This window comes from Bufo bufo, chromosome 3, assembly GCF_905171765.1.
Source record: "Bufo bufo chromosome 3, aBufBuf1.1, whole genome shotgun sequence".
Taxonomy (NCBI): Eukaryota; Metazoa; Chordata; class Amphibia; order Anura; family Bufonidae; genus Bufo; species Bufo bufo.
This window is the reverse complement of record NC_053391.1, coordinates 398,433,218-398,456,345: the sequence shown is the minus strand read 5'-3', so window position 1 is coordinate 398,456,345 and position 23,128 is coordinate 398,433,218. Positions and strand designations below refer to the sequence as shown.

At 38.3% G+C, this 23,128-nt stretch overlaps 1 protein-coding gene across 1 annotated transcript in view; it reads right to left on the bottom strand.

The window, feature by feature from the left end:
* CALN1 (calneuron 1) overlaps positions 1–23,128 on the bottom strand; it is a 489,140-nt gene that overhangs the window by 193,351 nt on the left and 272,661 nt on the right. The gene's annotated exons all lie outside the window — the stretch shown is intronic.

Here is a 23,128-nt window from a genome sequence, read left to right as displayed (position 1 = left end):
GCTTTTTTAGATGTCGTTTGGCAAACTCTAATCTGGCCTTCCTGTTTGTGAGGCTCACCAATGGTTTACATCTTGTGGTGAACCCTCTGTATTCACTCTGGTGAAGTCTTCCCTTGATTGTTGACTTTGACACACATACACTTACCTCCTGGAAAGTGTTCTTGATCTGGCCAACTGTTGTGAAGGGTATTTTCTTCACCAGGGAAAGAATTCTTCGTCATCCACCACAGTTGTTCTCCGTGGTCTTCTGGGTCTTTTGGTTTTGCTGAGCTCACCGGTGCGTTCCTTCTTTTTAAGAATGTTCCAAACAGTTGTTTTGGCCACGCCTAATGTTTTTGCTATCTCTCTGATGGGTTTGTTGTGTTTTTTCAGCCTAATGTGTTTTTTCAGCCTGAAATGAACTCTGGACCTTTTATCGGCTCATAGTAATTGGGATAATGAGGGAATAACACACAGCTGGCCATGGAACAGCTGAGAAGCCAATTGTCCCATTACTTTTGGTCCCTTAACAAGTGGGAGGCACATATGCATACTGTTGTAATTCCTACACTGTTCACCTGATTTGGATGTAAATACCCTCAAATTAAAGCTGACAGTCTGCAGTTAAAGCACATCTTGTTCGTTTAATTTCAAATCCATTGTGGTGGTGTATAGAGCCAAATATTTTAGAATTGTGTCGATGTCCCAATATTTATGGGCCTGACTGTACATGTAGATGCGTAGACACATATGTGCATGGTGCAACACATAAATGTGAAACACATACTGTAAGGCCTCTTTCAGACGGGCGAGATTTCCGCGCTGGTGCGATGCGTGAGGTGAATGCATTGCACCCGCACTGAATCCTGACCCATTCATTTCTATGGTGCTGTGCACATGAGCGGTGATTTTCACGCATCACTTGAGCGTTGCGTGAAAATCACAGCATGCTCCTCTTTCTGTGTTTTCCACGTAACGCAGGCCCCATAGAAGTGAATGGGGCTGCATGAAAATCGCAAGCATCCGCAAGCAAGTGCGGATGCGGTGCGATTTTCACGCACGGTTGCTAGGAGACGATCGGAATGAGGACCCGATCATTATTATTTTCCCTTATAACATGGTTATAAGGGAAAATAATAGCATTCTTAATACAGAATGCATAGTACAATAGGGCTGGAGGGTTTAAAAAAAATATATATTATTTAACTCACCTTAATCCACTTGTTCACGCAGCCCGGCTTCTCTTCTGTCTTCATTTTTGCTGTGCAGTAGAAAAAGGACCTGTGGTGATGTCACTACGCTCATCACATGGTCCGTCACATGATCCATCACCATGGTAAATGATCATGTGATGGACCATGTGATGAGCGCAGCGACGTCATCAAAGGTCCTATTCCTCAAAGAAGAAGACAGAAGAGAAGACGGGCTGCGCGAACAAGTTGATTAAGGGGAGTTAAATTATTTTTTTTTTTTTTTAACCCCTCCTGCCCTATTGTACCTCTGTATTAAGAATGCTATTATTTTCACTTATAACCATGTTGTAAGGGAAAACAATACAATCTACACAACACCTAACCCAAACCCGAACTTCTGTGAAGAAGTTTGGGTTTGGGTACCAAACATGCCGATTTTTCTCAAACACATTACAATGTTTTGCACTCGCGCGGACAAATTGTGCATTTTCCCACGACGCACCCGCATCTTATCCGGGCCAAAAACATGACGCCGGTGTGAAAGAGGCCTAAGAGTAAGCAATCCTGCTTGTAACAGTGTCATCTTTATACCAGGCACTGCAGAGTAATCTAAGCCTGATATAAACTATCTTATTCTTAGGATCTAAGCTAATCTGTTGGTGTGTGAAAATAAACTTGTTGACTTTTTCCACTAGTAGAAAGCAGAACTGTCAAGATCTGTACAAGGTAACAAATGCAATGTATGTATTTACAAAGCTACCTAACTTACCTTGAAAGATAGTAATACTCTAAATTGCAAACCCGTTTTTTTACCCATTAGTGACCCCCAACATGCCTTTCTACTGCGATCACTAACGGGCCTTAGGTAAGGTAATGACTGCCCTTTTATAGCGGCCTACTGTAAGAGCTGCATAGGTCTCCCATACAGTGGAGACCAGGGGCTCGCCCTTTACATGAGAGCCTGGTTCCTATTCTAATGGCTAGCAATGCAAAAGCACCGATCCAATCCAGACCATTTAAGCCTTTACATAGCACACTCGATAGCAACCACAACATCTAAGTGATTTACAGGGAAAGACCCCCTCTGTCTCCCATCATAAATTGTTGGGTGCCAATGTCTTTGCATGGAAGCCTGCGGCGTAATCAGAATCCCAGGCCTGCCTGCAGTGTATCCCTATCAGGTTGCGCCTCTTTTGCGCAGCTTGCTGGTGATCTTCAGTATAGCACTGATAGCATAATGCATTGTACTGCATAAACAGTACAGTGTAATATAGACGTGATCAAAAGATTGACTGTTAAAGTCCATTTTGTGGGACTAGTAAATGGTTAAAAAAGTTTTATATAATAAAAAGCAAGTAAAAAAATACACCTTTTTACATTGAAGAAAAGCTAATCATTTAATAAATCCCATACAGGGCTGACATATTGAAAAGGAGGTAATCCCAGAAATGATTGGTCTAATTGCTCACATGACATTTTAAATGCCCCAAGAGTGAGTTTTTATGGTGTTTAGATGTATTGCGCTGATGAAAATGTATTTTTATATTTTAATATGGAAAATATGTTGTTATATTAATGTTAAGAAAAAGAGATTGCGTTTAAATGAAGAAACATTTTATCTGCTATTTTGTATTTTTTGTATTTTTAATCTTGTTGTGTTGAAATTTTATGATTTGGTAAAAGAAAGGAAAGGGGGGGGGGGGGGGCTTTAAAAAGGCCAGAGTAGGAACTTCAATTTGAAACCCCTGAAGAAGTGAGGCAAAACCCGGGTGAGGTATTTTAGTAGCTGCTGTGATTTGTTTTTGCGATCTCTGTACTGCAAATATGTAAGTAGAATAAAGTATTTTACCTATTTCTACTTTATGCTATTTCATCGTTGGAGAATTTCTATCTTTGAGCAGAGGTATGTATGGACAGGCAAAGAAAGGAATTGATGCCTGTGAGTGTCTCTCTTGATATGCACTTTTGCACTGTAACCACGTAAGTAGGCATCAGTGTGTGTCTGTTGTCCTGAATGTCAATACTTTCACTATTCAAATAGTTTTTTTCCAGGCTGGAGCGCACAACATCATTTCCAGTCTGGAACTGGCAGCAAGATACTGTTTGGTCTGCATATTCTCAGGTGGGGTATATGTATTTGATGAGGGAGGGTATATATGAGTAGGGAGGGACTAGCTGTATTAGCACTACCCCCTGATGAAGCATTAGGCGAAACGCGTGTCGAGACGAGGGAGATACAGACTTCATTTACAGGTACATTTATATCATATGTAGAGATTCTGGAGGTTTGGAAAACTATCTATCCACAGTACAGCACTTGGCACTTTATGTAATGATCTTATGATATCTTGTGCGGTGACCCCACATCTCTATTTATGTTTGTATTGTATTCATTGATATTGTTTGCTATCCCCTGTGTGGCAGTTTATATGCCCTATGTGTAGTTGCATCACCAACGTAATTTTAATTTTGTTTTATGTAATATGTATGAATAAAGATATTTATTATTTCCTATCCGGACTGTCCGTTTTTGGTGTTTGTAATTGGGGTAATATCCGGATGATATTGAGATTTTCACCCACATATTTTGGTGTTCCTTGTATTTTGCCTAGATTCTCAAATTTTCTGCTACAGATATACACTACATTAAAACATACCTTAAAAGTGTCAAAAGATAATATACTGTATTAAATAAAGTACCTAATAGTTAAAACATATCATAAATATTCTAATTAGATAGCACCTTGTCATAGTCGGATGTGTAAGTAAATATTAGTATAATCAGTTACTGTGCTTGTTTTGTTAAGTTCTAAAAAAATTCATAAATGCAAATTGCCACATAAATATTTATATAGTTACATCTGGAACCAAAATTTGCCCTGGTTCTGCGGTATAGAACATATATTATTCCCAAAACTTTGTTAAACTGCATGGTTGATAAATTCAATTTCATTCCAGTGATATAATTGTATTTGACTGCAATTTAATTCTGGCATTCGCATATTGCAGAGGAGTTAAACATAATAAATGATGCAACACATAATTAAAATTCAATGCATAAAAGGACAAATCTCTGCCTATATATTTAACCGCAGCCAACTACTAGTTCATTTTGATTAAATACCCAATACGACTTGCATATATTTAATCTCTATGCCAATTGGCAATGTTAGTTTTCCTTAAACCAAACATTTTACTAGAAAACTAATTCAGCTACATTCACAGGCTGAACATTTTTTGGCTTAAATATCAGATGATTTCTAACCCCCTTACAGATGATGGCACCCTATAAGAAAAATTCCCTAACCAATCATGCTACGTGAAGACACATCATTAAAATTTATGAGCAGATGTTGATGGGCTCCAAGGAGTCTTGCTACAGTATATATTATTATGCCAAACCAGCTTTAGAGAGTTGCGGAATGTCAGCACAATTCAAAAACATTTTCAGTGCTTACAGTCATAGAAATTATATCCTGCTATGGATTACTCTAATGGGTTAAAAATTAGGTACTGTAACTAACTACATACATGAACAAATAATTTCCTTAGATTATTTATACATTACAACATAACACTATAGTACAGGTTCTATTCCTTACACTACAATTTGGAAATGATTGATAAAACACTCTATTACCAAATTCTTCTATAATCTAATGGAGGAAATAGAAACTATTGTGATAAAGAAACAAATACTCTACATTTTCTTCAGCTTACATTTTTCAGTTCTAAGAAGAGTCAGAACCTCACAGTGGATGTGCTACTTGCAATAGTCCGAAGAATCTATTCTGCAACCAATGCATGCAAGAAAAGTCTCCAAGTGTGAAAATCTCTTGTGCAAGCAATGGAAAATAGGGAACTTGCTATTCTCACTCCCCTTGCAACACCAGTAGCTTGTAAAATTCCATAGAGGGAGATTCAATGGCTATGCCTTAAGGAAACTTATTGAATGTACCTTAAGAAATTATGATAGAGGTCAAAGGAAAACCTCTCCCCAGCTCTGTGAAGCCTTCCATTCTTGCACAACCCCTTTAAGAAACTGCATTGCAGATGAGGAGGACCCATTGATTAGCACATATTATCAGTAGGTAAACAATGTCATAGACTGAAGAATTTCACCCATTTGATAATATAAATTAATTATAAAATCCTTATATATTACTGATACTGAACTATTAATACAGATGTGTTCCTTTTCATTTTTGTTTATTCTGGCATGTATTTGTAAAGCATTAATGTCATTTAAGAATTAATCTAAACCCTTCTTAAAACTGCTAGTTGTTACTGCTATAACCAAATCCTGAGGTAGACTATTCCACAGATTCACAGTTCTTACAGAAAATAATCTTTGACAGCTCTGGAGACTGAAGTTTTTCTTCTCTAGTCGGAGGAAGTGCCCCCTTGTTTTTTGAGACAGTTTTACATGAAACAGTTTTTCACCATATTTTTTGTATGGCTCACTTTTGTATAGGTTGATCATGTTCCCCTGTCAACTTTTTTATAGACTGGCACCCAGAACTATATATTCCAGACGCTTCACTAAAGCTTTGTAAAGTGGTAATATTACATCCCTGTCCTGCGAGTCCATGCCTTGTTTAATACGACAATATCCTGCTAACCTTGGAAGCAGCAGATTGACATTGTATGCTGTTATTTAATCTACGATCTACAAGTACACCCAAATAATTTTCTATAAGTGACCCACCCAGTATTACTTCCCCTAGGACATATGATGCACAGAGTTATTACTAACAAGATGCATAACTTTACATTTGTCCACATTAAACCTCATTTGACAAGTTGATGCCCAAACACTCAGAGTGTCCAAGTCAGCTTGTAGTTTTTGGACATCTTCCATAGACTGCACAGTATTACATAGCTTAGTGTCATCTGTAAAAATAGAAATGGTGCTATTATTCCCATTCTCTATATCATTACTAAATTAAATAATAGAGGACCCAGCACTGAATTTTGGGGTACACTACTTATAACCCAGGACCATTCTGAATAGGAATCATTGAACACAACTTCCTGGACACGGTCCTTCTGCCAGTTTTCAATTCAATTACAAACTATACTTTCTAAGCCTATAGACCTTACTTTCACTACTAAATGTCTATGAGGGACAGTATCAAATGCCTGTGCAAAATCCAAGAATGCTACATCCACAGTTGCCCTCTGTCCAGGCTTCTATTCACCTCCTCATAAAAAAACAAATCAGGTTAGTCTGACAACTTTTTGGTAAACCCATGCTGGTTTTCACTTATGATATTATTAACAGTCACATACTTTTGTATATAGTCCCTTAAGAGTCCTTCAAATATTTTCCCACAACAGAAGTTAAACTTTCTGGTCTATAATTACCTGTGGAGGACCTTTTTGAATATGGGCACCACATTTGCCTTGCGCCAGTCACTTGGCTCTGCAGCAATCCCTAGAGAATCTCTAAAAATGATAAACATAAAATAACTGAACCGAGTTCTTTAAGAACTCTTGGGTGCAATCCATCTGGACCCAGAACCTTGTTAACATTGACCTCATTTAACTTAGTTTGGACCATATCTACAGTTATCCAGTTGAGTATATTACTGGGTGTACTAACAGCTCTAGAGCCACCAACATCAGCTCCTTTCTTTTTTTTCTATATACAGAGCTAAAAAACTAATTTAGTAACTCTGCCTTTTCCTTATCTTCACTGACCATCCACCGGTTACTGTTATTTAGGGGACCTTCCTGCTCTGACCTTGTTTTTTAGCATTTATATATCTAAAAACATTTTTGGGGATTTGTTTTGCTCTCGTTCACCAACTACCTACCGTTCATTTTGTTTTGGTTAGAGGTAAGTTTAGTGTTTTTGGTCAAGTATGTGCATTATCGCTCCAATCACTGTCTATGGAACCGATAGCCAAATACAGTGCAGGTTTGACAACAGCTCAATTGAAATAGGGATAGGAAAAAGGACCTGCACTGCACAACCACATATTGTCTGCTTATTTTTGCATATAAATAATCTATTATTACAAATATCCCATTCTATAAGCTAGAACTTACCAAACCCATCCACTAACTGACGAGCACGGAGGAGGACAAAAAAATAATTATTCTTCTAACCAAAATACCCAAATTGACTTTAATTTTTTTAATTTTGCAATTTCTGTAGCCCAGAAGAAATTTGCAGAAAATAAAACAAAAGTTAAATGGATTGCAGCCTTTATGCCATTATGTAGGCTCAAATATCTATAGCATATAAATACATTAAATACTTTATAAAGCCTTAAACATATGTTAACAATTAAAGTAAAAATGGCTTGGTTGGTCAAACCTGGGAAACCCTTTTGTGTGCCTGTCATAAACAAAAATAGTTAGTGGCAGTTGGTAAAGAGTTTTCTAGCAATATTCCACTTTAGGAAATGATTGATGGAAACATTTTGTCATCCTATATAAAGGTGCAACTCGAAAAATTAGAATATCGTGCAAAGTTCATTTATTTCAGTAATGCAACTTAAAAGGTGAAACTAATACATGAGAGAGACTCATAACATGCAAAGCGAGATATTTTAAGCCTTTATTTGTTATAATTTGGAGGATTATGGCTTACCGCTTATGAAACACCAAAGTCACAATCTCAGGTACCCTTTGCTCAGGGGGTATGGATTAACTAGCTGACTAGAGTGTGACACTTTGAGCCTAGAATATTGAACCTTTTCACAATATTCAAATGTTAAGTTACATTAATGCAACTCCTTTTAAAGCTGCATTACTGAAATAAATGCATAAAAAAAGATACTTTTGCACGATATTCTAATTTTTCGATTTTCACCTGTATAAATGGGGAAAAAAATCTCAGCACTAGTGTAGGGCACGAATATTCAAATCGTGAATATTAATTGCGAATATCAGCACTTCGAGAATTCACAAATATTTAGAATTTAGGGATATATATTTGTATTTTCAAATATTCTAGATTTTTTTTTTCATCTGAACGCATAATCCCTCCCTGCTTCTTGCTTGTGGGCCAATGAGAAGGCTGCAATGTCTTTGTCTGAGCTTAGCAACATCCCTAGCAACCAATAGTAAAGTTGCCTATCCCTTACTATATAAGAAACTCCCCAGCAGCCATTTTCTAGTTAGATAGCTTTTATATATATATATATATATATATATATATATATATATATATAATACAGATAGTTAGTGGGAGATAATCAGTGTAGGATATATCCTAATATGGTGTAGCTGTTGCAGTGCAGGGTGTTAGGTAGTGTGATCGGTTCTGCTGTCCATACATACATGCTACAGACATAGTGCTGTGATGTCACAACAATACATAGTGCACCAATCAGTATTATGTAGTCAGACCTGCTAAAATGTGATGTTTCACGTATTGGGACAAAATATTCGCATCATTAGTGCCGATTAGCGCAATTGCGAATATATTGGAGCACTCTATCTGCATATAAAGCCATTTTTAATGTTATGCCGTGCCAACCATTTTCTCCAGTCTCAGGAAACTTCTAGCAGCTTGGAAAATGTAGCAAAGGTGACCCACGCCTTTATTTCGCATGCATTACGTAAATATTACATAGCCGATTTCCGCAATCAAGAAAATAATCGAGATTTTGCAAATGCAAAAATTTGCGAATATATGACGAATATTCTACAAAATATTGCAAATTTTAATATTGCCCCTGCTGCTCATCAATACTAAGCACTAATAATTATAACAGTGTATATAACGGTTAGAGATTGTTAGATAGATAGATAGATAGATAGATAGATAGATAGATAGATAGATAGATAGGAGATAGATAGATAGATAGATAGATAGATAGATAGGAGATAGATAGATAGATAGATAGATAGATAGATAGATAGGTAGGTAGATAGATATGAGATAGATAGACAAACAGCTATACAGAACGTCTTTTTTTATTTTGCTATTACTCTCTTGCACTGGAGATGTACTGTAGTCTGTTTGTGTTCCCCATCTCTCAAGAGCTAATAGCTTCAATAATTTCTAATGGAAGTTTCATGGCCTAAAGTGATATAGAATTACTGACAATCACAGTTATCACTGAAAACACTACTTAATAGGCATGTCTTCTCACAGACTGACTTCATTCTTTTTGGTGCAATAGATGTGCTTAACGTGTTAGATCTTCTAGAAAGTCAATACCTGCATGGTGAATTTCCTTCTCACTTGATTAAATGTGTTAATTTGTTGGTGCCTGGTAGCACAACCGAAGATCATATCTCTAGCATTCAATTACCTTTTCAACATCTGTGCTAAATCTATTCTGTTAAACATAACTCAGCGAAGCAAAGCACCTTTTAGAAAATGTAATACTTTATTGTTAAACATTAAAATAATTTTTATGTACTGCATATTATGTTTTGATTAAAGACAATATATGTAATGTCTGTCTACTAGATGAATGGAATCACTGAAGGAGTCTGCTTTGGGTCAACATTTTGTTGTCAAAATGGTCCCCTGAAAGTAAGATTATCACAAAATGCCCTGCAGATGGAACCCACATAAATCAGCTGTAGTTTGTGGGGAACCTATCAGAAAGTGTTACACTGACCTACAGCACCACCACAGGAGAAATGAAACATTACACAGTGCCACTGAATTCAATCGGCTGAGAGAGTGACTGAGAGATTCTTCTCTTTGAGTCAGAGAGCCCTAACAGGTGCCCTCACGTAAAAAGATATTTTCAATCTAATAGCTTAATGTATTTGAAAATGTTGTTTATAAATTACTGTAGAAAAATTGCCTTTAAGGGCCACTTTCTGGTTACTGTTGACCAATATGTTAAGATGATTATATGAAACTTACTAATATAGTTTTTGCTGAAATTCTGCACTATTTTCTATTTCATAAGGTATTCTATCTTGTTTATAAAGTCTTTTGTGCTATCCACAATGAGGACCATCCATAAGATGGCCGCTGATGGAGGGTCATGTGATCAGGCAAATCACCTCCATGTGATGTATTCTCCATTCCGACATATTGCACTTGCCATCTGGATTTGTTCCATTGGGAGTTTAGTGAAGGTGCAATATATTTGAATAGAGGAGACATCACATGAAAGTGGTTTGCCTGGTCACATGTCCTTCCATCAACGGCCATCTTATGGGCAGGACCACTGTGTGGACAGTACTAAAAACTTCCTAAACAAGGGTGCATACCTAATAAAATATATAAAATGGTGCAGAATTTCAACAAAGACTATATTAGTAAGTGTCATATAATCATCTCGCAAACACAGTGGTCAACAGTAACCATAAAGTGACCAACCCTTTTAACACATCTGGTAAAAAATGATATTTTACTGTACATCACTACAATTTTTAAACTGGCTACACATTTGATTAAACCCTGTATGTATGTATGTATGTATGTATGTATGTATGTAAATAATGTAATGTGATCACAAGAACAGGGGTCTCCAAGTCCCTTGTGTAAATGGAGTAGTGGTGCACTGTGTGACCACTGTTCCATTCACTTCTGTAGGACTGCAGAGTACAGAACTCAGCTTCCTCAATCTGTCCCATAGAAGTGAATGGAGTGGTGGTCACACATGATAACTATTGCTTAATTTATGAAGAGGACCCCTGTTCTCAAGTTTACTAGGAATCAGAGTGGAAGAAGCCCACAAAAATCAAACTTTTATCGAGTGATAATTGTGTTTCAACCTTCACTTGAATGAGATGAACAGTTGTAGTTACATAGTACCGCCCCTACAAGGGAGATGACGTGCAGTTAAATTTTGAAGACGATGCTGCGCGAGCACAGTCACCTTCAAACAACTGATTGGCAGGGGTGTCTCGGGAGTCATACCCTAACTAATGTGATATTGATGAGGATACGTCATCAATATTATATCAATGAGAAATATCTTTTTCTTCTTGTATACTACAAATTACAACCTGTTCTCAAATTCCCGAATAGCTCAGTGTGTTATTACTGTAGGTTGATTCCCAAGCGAAAGGTCACTGGTTTGAATCCAGGAGCAGCCTTGAAAAATATTTCCCAAGAAAAGAGAAACAGCATCATCCTACTCATCAATAGCGGTATCTCAGCCAACAAAATTGCCAAACTGCATCATGTTAGTGCCATGACAGTTGGAAGAATACAAAAGGAAGTCCATCTATCCATTGCAATGCCAGGAGGTGGATGTCCATGCAAAATATCATGTCAACAAGGTCTATCAGTTTTGGCACGACAAACACGGCAGTGGAAGTGGCTCGTATGCTTCGTAATAGTGAGATCACAGACGTTCATGCCAGCACTGTGAGACATGCATTACACAAGTCTGGAATGGTGGCCCGAAAATGTGTAAAGAAGCCTCAACTTCAATATCGTCATAAGAACTGTCGGCTCGAGTTTGCAAAAAAGTATGAACAGTGGACAGTAGAAGATTGGAAACGGGTGATGTGCAGTGATAAGCGGCAGGGGCAATATTCGAGTTTGCGAATATCTGGGTGAATATTCGTCATATATTCGCGAATTGGAGAATTTGTGATCTCCAGTCATAATTTTTTTGATTGCAAAATTCGGCAATTGGAAAATTTGCAATAAAATTTGCGATACGAAAATTTGCAATCAACACTACTTCTAAAGTCAAAGATATTGCAGCCTTCTCATTTGCCCACAAGCAAGAAGCAGTGAGGGATCATGGGTACTGATGAAAAAAAAATCTAGAATATTTGCGATTACGAAGATATAGCACTATATTCTAGATATTCGCGAATTCTCGAAGTGCCAATATTCATGATAAAAATTTGCGATTAGAATATTCGCAATCAACACTAGTGATTTGGAGAGATGAGATGAAAGTCAAAAGACTGGGCTCTGATGGGTGCAAATAGGTCTCTGTATACATGTGATAAATATAATAGTATAAATAATTGTAAGGTAGCTGAAATAAAGCTCTATTCATATTGGCATCATTGCTTCCATTTTTTAAGGACTCTCACTGCCTAAAAATCTAAATAATAAACACTTTATTGAAACATTTTAGTTTATAAAAGAGCAGCAAAAGAACCAAACCCAAATTCACAGGTCAGAAGGCAGGATAAGGTATGCCCTCAGGTGGTACAGTATATCCTGGGGGTCAAAGAGATGCGTAGTCTCAACGTGTGGGTATTGCAATTCTCCCCCAGAGATAAAAATTTTTGCTCAGGCACGAAGACCCACTCATGAGGCATGTAATAATATGCCCTGGGTTCAACTGGTATCAGTGCAATTAACGTGCCTGGGCTATTCCTCTAAGGACATGGCAAGGTGTAAAGTAATGCCAGACAATTGAGTGTGTTACACACTGGGTATCTTTGTAATAGATAGCACACTAGTTTGTGTGCACAGTGATCAAAGAAAATTAACCTTGAATGTGTAGTGCATTCCTGGCGACTACAATGCTAAGTAGCTGAATGAGTTCTAGGTTTTTAATTGGATTCCCGTTCATCCCCAGGGTTCTGAGTGCTGGTTCAGCTGTAATAAAAATAGCTTCTCAGCTTTCAAAACTGGACAAAAGTCCACATCCATCCGTCAATCCTAATTCATGCAAGGTATCAACATCCACATTCCATGGCTTGCTGTCCCTATAGCATTGCTCATGAAGTGCACTGTTATAATCATGCTACTAGCTAGCTCTAGGTAAACATGCTCAATGCATTTCTCCAACTTTGTGAGTCATCAGGAGTGACCAAGAAGCATTAGCAGTAATGTGAAGTGCCCAACAATAATATCATCATAAAGTGTTTATTATTTTAATTTTTAAAGGGGTTCTGCAATTTGTTTAAACTGATGATCTATTCTCTGGCTAGATCATCAGCATCTGATCGGAAGGGGTCCCACACCCGGGACCCCGCCGATCAGCTGTTTGAGAAGGCAGCGCCGTTTGCAGTAATGCTGCTGCCTTCTCACTGTTTACCGCAGGCCCAGTGACGTCACGACTAGTATCAATGGCCTTGGCGTGGCTAAGCTCCATTCAAGTGAACAGAGCTTAGCCCCACCCAGGCCAGTTGATACTAGTCGTGACGTCACTGGGCCTGCGGTAAACAGTGAGAAGGCTGCTGCGCTCCTAATCGGCGGGGGTCCCAGTTGTCGCACCCCTGCCGATCAGATGCTGATGATCTATCTAGAGGATAGATCATCAGTTTAAACAAACTGCAGAACCCCTTTAAGCATTTTCACTAGGCAATGATAGACTTTTTCCAGGAAAATGCAAAGCTCGGACATTTTTAAATCAGAGATCCAATTCTTGAAGGATTCACATCTCATAAGATCCATAATTGTTTGGACTACATTAATCTGCACATCAGGGACAATAGGCATTATGGACTGAAACCATGGTGCCATTGTGGAAAGAGCCTTAGTTTAAAAAAAAATTAGATTATTCATGATAGACACAGTGTGGTTACTGGTCTGAAACTGTATTATGGTACAGGTACACGCTAACGTTTTGGGAAGCCAAATTCAGGAGTGGATCATAAAAGGAGAGAAAGTATAAAGGACAGATACAACTCTTCACCTTTTTTTAATTCACTACTGGTTTTGGCTTCCCAAAATGCATTAAGAAACCTGAACGTGAGGCTAAACCCTTATATGATCAGAAAAATGCATTTCTCCTCTACGAGAGTATCTCTGTGTCACTCATCAAAACCTATATAACATACCAGCTCCATGAACAGCGCTTACCCTAAGCTGCATTACAAATTTGGAGGTTTCTAAATAGAATGATGTTTTTGTGTGTTTACACATTTACTTTTCCTAGCTCCTTCGCCCAGTAGTCAGATTATGTTGCCTTTTTATTATGCAAATGCTTAGTATTTGTTCTCACATCTCTTTGGCTTTCAAGTTGAATTGCAACTTGCAATTTAGGGGCTGACCATTATAACTTTATGACATAGCAGCAGATGGTGCAATGTGCATTATAGCAGTTATGTTACAACACAAATCTGTCACCATAATGACCTTTGATTACAACACCAGGCTACAGACATGGTATACCCTGCCGTCTCCATGACTACCTCACTTTCCACAAACTGAAAGTTATCACTTTCAAGGCTGATGCCACGTTGCTAAATGCAATGTGCTTATACAAACAGCAGGATTGCTGTTATTATTATTTTTTGACTGGTATCATAAAGAAATGGTTTGTTCTTTGGAATTATGCAGCTGACCAAAGTAAAAGGATATTACTGAATGTAAACTGACAAAACAAACTACTTATTTACTATACCTCTAAATTAAAAAAAATATACAGCAGGAAAAAAATAATATATATATATTTTTTTCCCTATCTTTATATGGAATGTTGATGTTTTTCAATAAAAGCCAATATTATTTTAGACTATTTAACTATTTGCTCTTCCTATTTTGATCCTATCTTCAACGGCAAAGGAGATTTCTGAGATACATGGTTGGGTGAGCTATATGTTAAATTTTTGATGTTTATGCCACATATACCATAAAAACATCTGACAAAAATATCCCAAAACACTGAAACTGCAAACTTTGTAAAAACGTAAATTTGTTTCAGTGTCACAACTTTTCTTGTTTAATTATGAGAAAAACTAGCAAAATGTCCAGAAAATGGTCTACTTAGATTTCATAGATTAAGGAAACACCATAAAATGTAAAATAACCGACCATTCGGTCTAACAGGACCTTCCTTAGAGGTAATATCTGGGGTGAAAGTATATGCTGGAGCGCAATGTTCTGGAAAGGATCATATGGTGCCATGCTATCCTTTCCAGAACATTTCACTAATAAAACAAGAACATTGCGCATAATTAAACAAGATATGAGCATTATTAATTTTTGAGTGCTGCAAAATTCTTCGACATATTCAAAGACTAACAATGTCCTTTTTGGGCACCAACTCAAGAGTGCAGAACACATTCCCTTTTAGTCTCACAAATTTTGTCTATGACTGTACATGAGCATGTGCCGTGAGAAGCAGTGACTTTAACATTGCATATTGCTGCTATTGACTAAATATTATATTAACACCCACAAATCATCTGTGAATCTTATGTTGCTGTAAACCTATCTATGTTACTGGTCTCTAGTGCAACCCCATCATACACTGCTTGAGATGACCCGTGTAGCTGTACTCAGAGAATTCCATTTGAGACATCCAAAATAGTTTCAGTACTCTCATACTGCATCAGAGTGTGTGGTGCTGGGAGGAAGCTAAGATTGAATATATATTCATGCTTGCCTACTTTTAGGGTATGGTCAAAAATGCAGGTTTGTATTGATATTTTTGAAGCCAAAATCAGGAGTATATAAAAAAAGGAGTGAAAGTGCTAGGAAAAAGGAAAAAATGCCTTAATTACCAGTTTCATAATGATGTACCCCTGTAACACTGATAGCACAGTGCCCACATATACAATGAGAGCAGAGCACTGTCCAAAATTGTAACTTGCTGACAGCCCACCTTCCATAAACACTAGTACCAGCAAAGAGCTCAATATAAAGAATACTAAAACACTGCATCAATAAGCAGTGGTTGCAGCAGAAAGCCACCTAATAAGCAGTACCAGCATTATTTTATTAAAGGGGTAGTCGCTTGACAACTTACACCCTATCTACAGGATAGGGCAAAAGTGTCTGACTGATGCCAGTCTGACTGCCCCCACAATCACTAGATATGGGGACCTGTGTTGCCTAGGTTGAATGGACCTCCAACAGGCCTATAGAGTTCGCTGGAGCAGAGATATATAGGTTTGTTCTCCTTACTATTCAAATGGAGGAACAAAGGCCCCCATCTAAAAATCAGCCAAGGCCCCAGCAGTTGGACTCCCACAGATCAACCTCTTTAACTGAAAATTGGTCACCAACTCTGTGTAAAAATACAGAGATCAAAACCTCCCACTTCACTTTTCAAAACCAAAGAGTTAAATTATGAAATTCTGCTTTCCCAACACATCTCCACTTTTAACTTTTCACAAATTCTGTTGAAGAAAATTTCTCACAATACAAATTCTGAATAATATTGAGGCATGCTAGCAAAATTCTTAACTGTATGCAAGACACATAACAGCCACTGGATTACCCAGCGAAAAATATAACATACATCTCCAGGCACAGTATTGTGAAATAGGTTTCTTTCAAAGCTGGTCATCTCACACCTGATATCTATGGAAGTACCGAGCTAAAATGAAGGCTAAGGAATGAAATACATGTGTCTGTACTTACAACTCCCACTGGGAGCAATATAAATACATACAGGACATTTCCACCTGAGGCTGCTGGAAAGAATTTATCATGTAAGATATGGCTACGCTGCTGTAAGAATTGGGGACAATCTCCAAGACAATCTGGATTACTAGTCAAGTATGTTTATAATATATACAAATTTAAAATATTCTCTTGAAAGTACTCAATTAAGAACTCGCTTCAACAAATATGAATGAGTCTAAGGGGTAATAAATTCTAGTTAAAGACTACAGTTCCTGCAATTAATGGTCAACATACTGACATACAAGTGGTCCCTCAAGTTACAATATTAATTGGTTTCTATGGTAACCATTGTAAGTTAAAAATATTAACGTGAGACCATAACTCTATGGAAAATTACTAATTGGTTCCAAAGCTCTTATAATGTCAAGCAAAAATAAGAAAGAAATTAAGATTAAATAAATTAAAGAACATGGAAGCTATAAATAACTCACTATGTACAGGGTAGGCACTAATTCAAGTCCCATATAGTACACACAGTGTACCAGAAAACTAACATTGACTTTTCAGATGTCGGTCATCCTGGCACAGCTAAGGAGTGGTGCAGAACATGTAGTAATGTACTGTAGAGAGGTTCTATTGTAAAATCAAGACATCTACAGTACTTCAACAATATGGGTGCATTACTAGTAAAGCTCCATACTGTCTATTGCATTGTACAGTATGCTGAGTGTAGTTTCAACCTACAATGGCTTAGGAAAGACCATGGATATTTGGGAAAAACATTTTATAGAAGAGCCCTGTCTGTCATATGTTCTCAGCAGATCAGCACCAGCTTTGGCTGTAGTACTCCCAGCAAAACTGCTTTTTTTTCCACTGGTCTGAACCTTTTTTATGACCATTTTATAGATGTCTACATTTCTACAAATCCATTAGAAATTACCACAGATCTTTATGAGTAATCATGCATAACAAAATATAAGGTCTAGAACATTTCATGATTCTGTGATATGTAGTCACTCATAGGCAAAATGTTTCAGTCATTCACTGTTACATGAGTCTGAAAAGTATACAGAGAATTATGAATATGCTTTACTGGGCGATGTACGTACCCAGCCAAAATACAAGTGGTCACAATCGCACAGACAAAAGAAATAAAAAATAAAAAACTATATTGATAAATGAAAACCAAATCACATATAAATATTAACACTTATCTGAAGAAAGTAAGGTAATTAGAGGCCAGACTGATGTTAAGGAAAAAGAGAAAAATGCAAATCACAATTATAATAGAATAGTGGATATACCTGTGGCTTGTATGGTGACTGACATGGATGGTCTGGACCATGTCTGAATGCACGGTCTTAGCGTGTTGAAATACCGACTGTGCATGCCTGCTAGTAAAAGACATCAATGGTTGCCAGGGAGGAAAAGACGCTAACAGACATGATACACATTTCATGATTAGTATTTATTGAAAAGGGTGACTAGCAGGAGAAGCACATTATAAAATGGCCCACTCCCCCATCCCCACAGTTCCAGGAGATGCAAAGTTGCCATAGGAGGCCCTTATAGATGTTCCCACAGACCAGCACTATAGTGAAGACCGTAGAAAATATAAAGATAGGGTGTGTAATAGTGGTGAGGAGGGACTAGTAACAGCCTATGAGTGGCTACATATCACAGATGCATGAAATGTTCTGGACCTTACTGGAGTTCTTGATGATTACTAAGAGTGCTGTGGTCATTTCTACTGAGACTGTCCAGCTGTCTAAGGCACCAACACACATCTGGAGTGTGGGTGACATAATGTGGGTGACATTGCAGAATACATTTAAAGTTCACTAAAGATCAATATTTTGACATATAGTACCATACAGATGTGTCAGTAGATGTCATCACAGAGTCTGTAAGCTTGAACTGTACATCTGCTAATTTTAAACACCATAGAGTTATTAAACCCCATTAACACAGCTTAGATTTTTTTTTTTAATAGTCTTGAATGTTGAATTTCTAATGACTGAAAAATAGTATCAGTGAACAGGATTGGGAGAATGAGAGGTCAAGTAGCCCTGAAGCCCCCTACTTCTGGAAAATGGTGGTCTAAGTTCATGGACTCCACTGATGTTATGTTCTAACATATATCATGTCAGAGGATCAGTGTCAAATAGAGTTTAGTTATAATTAATGTCGTTAAGATCCACAGTGTCTAATATTTTTGTAGTACAGTACCTCAAAGTTACTTTTTCTAATTAATAGCAAAGTTAAACTTTATAAAGTAGATTCCAAATTTTGGGCCACGTAACAGTGTAACAAGAAATAGAAGGAAAGCAGAAGGAGAGAAAACAGCAGAGAAGAAAAATAAATGAAAATTAATAAACAGGTAGTATCAAAATGATGAGTCAAAACCTGTGGTAAAAAGAACTGAAGGCAGATGTTAAATGGATTAATTGTTTTTACTAGTGCAAACTGCTGCAGTATAAGCCTTTTATAGGAATGTAGAATCTTCATATAGTCATAGTATATCAAATCACAAGCATATACAGTGAGGAACAGAAGTATTTGAACACCCTGCGATTTTGCAAGTTCTCCAACTTAGAAATCATGGAGGGGTCTGAAATTAACATTGTAGGTGCATTCCCACTATGAGAGACAGAATGAAAAAAATAAAAATCAGGAAATCACATTATGATTTTTAAATAATTTATTTGTCTTGCACTGCTGAACATAATATTTGAACACCTGAGAAACAGGAATAATTCTGGCTCTCAAAGACCTGTTACTGTGCCTTTAAAAAGTCCACCTCTACTCCACTCATTAATCTAACTTAGTAGCACCTGTCTGAGCTCTTTAAAGATCCCTGTCCATCCCACACTCAGTCAGAAGCCAACTACTACCACGGGCAAGACCAAAGTGCTGTCAAAAGACACCAGAGACAAAATTGTAGGCCTCCACAAGGCTGGAAAGGGCTACAGGGCAATTGCCAAGCAGCTTGGTGAAAATATATTAACTGTTGGAAAAATTGTTAGAAAATGGAGGAGGCTAAAGACAACTGTCAGTCTTCCTCGGACTGGGGCTCCATGCCACATCTCACCTCGTGGGGTATCACTGATGATAAGAAAGGTCAGGAATCAGTCCAGAACTACAAGGGAGGAGCTGGTCAATGACATGAAGAGAGCTGGGACCACAGTTTCAAAGGTCACTGTCAGTAGAACATTACGCCGTCATGGTTTCAAATCATGCACTGCACGGAAGGTTCCCCTGCTCAAGTCATCACATGTCCAGGCCTGTCTGAAGTTTGCCAATGACTATCTGGATGATCCAGAGGAGGCATGGGAAAAAGTCATGTGGTCAAACGAGACCAAAGTAGAACTTTTTGGTCTAAACTTCAATCATTGTGTTTGGAGGAAAAAGAAGGGTGAGTTGCATTCCAAGAACACCATCCCTACTTTGAAGCATGGGGGTGGTAACATCATGCTTTGGGGGTGCTTTTCTACGAAGGGGGCAGGACGACTGCACTGTATTAAGGAGAGGATGAATGGGGCCATTTGTTGTGAGATTTTGAGCAACAACCTCTTTCCCTCTGGGGTCTTTCAACATGACAACGACCCGAATCACACAGCCAAGATAACCAAGGAGTGGCTCCGTAAGAAGCATATCAAGGATCTGGAGTGGCCTAGCCAGTCTCCAGACCTAAATCCAATAGAACGTCTTTGGAGGGAGCTGAAACTCTATGTTGCACAGTGACAGCCCCAAAACCTGACAGATCTAGAATCTGTGTGGAGGAGTGGGCCAAAATCCCTGTTGCAGTGTTTGCAAACATGGTCAAGAACTACATGAAATGTTTGACCTCTGTAATTGCGAACAAAGGCTTCTGTACCAAATATTAACACAGATTTTCTCAGGTGTTCAAATACTTATGTTCAGCAGTGCAGACAAATAAATTCTTTAAAAATCATACAATGTGATTTCCTGATTATTTTTTTTTTCATTCTGCCTCTCAGAGTAGGAATGCACCTACATTGTAAATTTCAGACCCCTCCATGATTTCTAAGTGGGAGAACTTGCAAAATCGCAGGGTGTTCAAATACTTCTGTTCCTTACTGTACATATGCAGTTAAAACATTTGCCATCTACTAATCTAATATTAAATCTAAATAAAAATGGTTTCTAACTAGTCTGTGTTCACATAAGTTAAATAAAATAGGATGAAAGTAAAACAGACACAATTTTTACATTTCTAAATTTTAAGCAAAGCTGAAATGATTAAAAAATAAATCAATATATTGCTTCATTAAAAACATTGTGATGGGTACTACTAAACCTTACTGGAATAAGGCTTGTGCTTAAAATTAGATGAATAGGACATCTGCAACCATGGAAACACACCAAAGACTGCACTCTTTCCACTGCTACATCTATAGCTAAGGAAGGTCAGTTATTCACTTGGAGCTAAAGAACACTTTTGGAGTTCTAATTGGAGATTTCAAGTGCTATTCGAGTTTCATCCTTTTCTAACAGATTTTTATAAAAAATAATTCTATATAGGTCCTACATGTTGAATTTCCTTGAACAATTGGTATTAATTTATAAAACATAGACTAGTGATAATATTACGACAAAAATATACACCTTGTAATAAGAGCATAAAAGGAGCACTCATGTAATTTTTGGAAATATAATGCTAGCTCACCAGTAGTATTCTAGAAGTATAATTTGCTTCATCCAGGCTCAGTTGCATCCATATGTTTTGAACCCTTAAATCATGGAAAACTATGAAATGTGATCCCTAATAGTGATAATCGAGCATGCTCGGCCAGACACCTGTTCGGTTCGAGCATCTCGATGATAAGCACATGGCGGTACTCGGCGCTGAATATCGCATGTGCTCGAGCACCGTGCTCGAGTCTCCTCCCCACATGTTTACGTGCAGGTAAGTACTGCCCTCACTGTAATGCCAGTAGCCATGTTGGCTACTGGCATTACAGTGATTGGCTGGCCAGAAAGCATCATCGGGTGCTATATAGCACCCGATGATGCATGTTCGGCTCATTTGTAGTCAGGGAGAGCTGAGCATAGGAAGGGACAGAGAGTGTTGGGGGTGTAATTGAATATAATTTTTTGTACAAAAACGTTTCAGATACCCAAAAGTCCTTGTAAGGTCTATTGTGTGTGACAGCAGCAATATAAGTTTGTAGCGCAACCTGCGCTAAATTGCTCAGTGTTAGGGAGAGCTGTGCATAGGAAGGGACAGACAGTGTAGGGAGTGTAATAGGAAGATTTTTCTACAAAAAACTTTTCAGAGATCCAAAAGTCCTTTTAAGGACAATTGTGCGTGACAGCAGCAATATATATTTTTAGCGCATCCTGCACTAAATACAGTGCAATAGGCCCCTGCGGACAGTTAAATTATTCGCGCCACATCTCCTGTGTAAAGTGTGCGCATCCCTAAAATATCAGTGACATCCAGTGTACTTTTTCCGTAGACGGTGTCCGCTGAAGACAGTTAAATTATCCGTGCCACATATCCCGTGCAAAGTGTGCGCATCCAAAAAATATCTGTGACATCCAGTGTACTTTAATAGACGGTGTCTGCTGCAGATAGTGAGATTAGCTGCGCCACATCTCCTGTGTAAAGTGTGCCCATCCCAAAAATATCTGTGACATCCAGTGTACTTTTTCAATAGACGGTGTCCGCTGCGGACAGTGAGATCAGCTGCGCCATATCTCCTGTGTAAAGTGTGGGCATCCCTAAAATATCAGTGATATCCAGTGTACTTTTCCTGTAGACGGTGTCCGCTTCTGACAGTGAACTTACCAGGACAACATCTGCAGTGTAACGTGTGCGCTTCAAAAATTTATCTGTGACATACAGTGAACTTTGTCAGCTTTGAAACCATACTTCCCCCAGAACCCAAAGACTTTGGTTTCCGGGAAGCAGCTCGGCGAATTATGGAATAACACCGCCGGATCGCCGCTCGTCATCATTTATGGTCGGAATTACGATGGTATCTGATCATCTTCGAACCTCCGACTTTCGTTTTTGATTAATTAAAACATTCTCGGCAAATGCTTTCGCTTTGGTTCGTCTTGCGTCGGTCAAAGAATTTCACCCCTAGCAGCGCCTAACTATACCCCCGGCCGTCCCTCTTAATCATGGACCCAGTTCCGAAAACCAACAAAATAAAACCGGAGTCTTATTCCATTATTCCTAGCTGAAGTATTCAGACGACCCGGCCTGCTTTGAACACTATAAATTTTTTCAATGGTCAGCTAAGCAGCAGGCACTCTCCCATAATTTTTTAAATGGTCAGCTCAGCAGCAGGCCCTCTCATATAATTGTTTAGAGGGTCAGATCACCTGCAGGCCCTCACCTACAATCTTTTAGAGGGTCAGCTCACCAGCAGGCCCTCACCTACAATCTTTAACAGGGTCAGCTCATCTGCAGGCCCTCACCTAATTATACCTAATAGGTAATTAGCGCATATGCTGCCTTGCTTGGATGTGGTAGCCGTAGCCGTTTCTCAGGCTCCCTGTCCGGAATCAAACACTGATTCCCCCTTACCCGTGGTCACCGTGGTTGGCACTGAAAATACATTGAAAGTTGATAGGGCAGATATCAGAATGGATTGTCGCCGTCACAGGGACGTGCGATCAGCCCCAGGTTATCACCAAAGCGGCAGCAAGCCCTCACCCATAATGTTTTAGGTGGTCAGATCAGCAGGCGCTTGGTCCAAATGTTTTTGAGGGTCGCCAT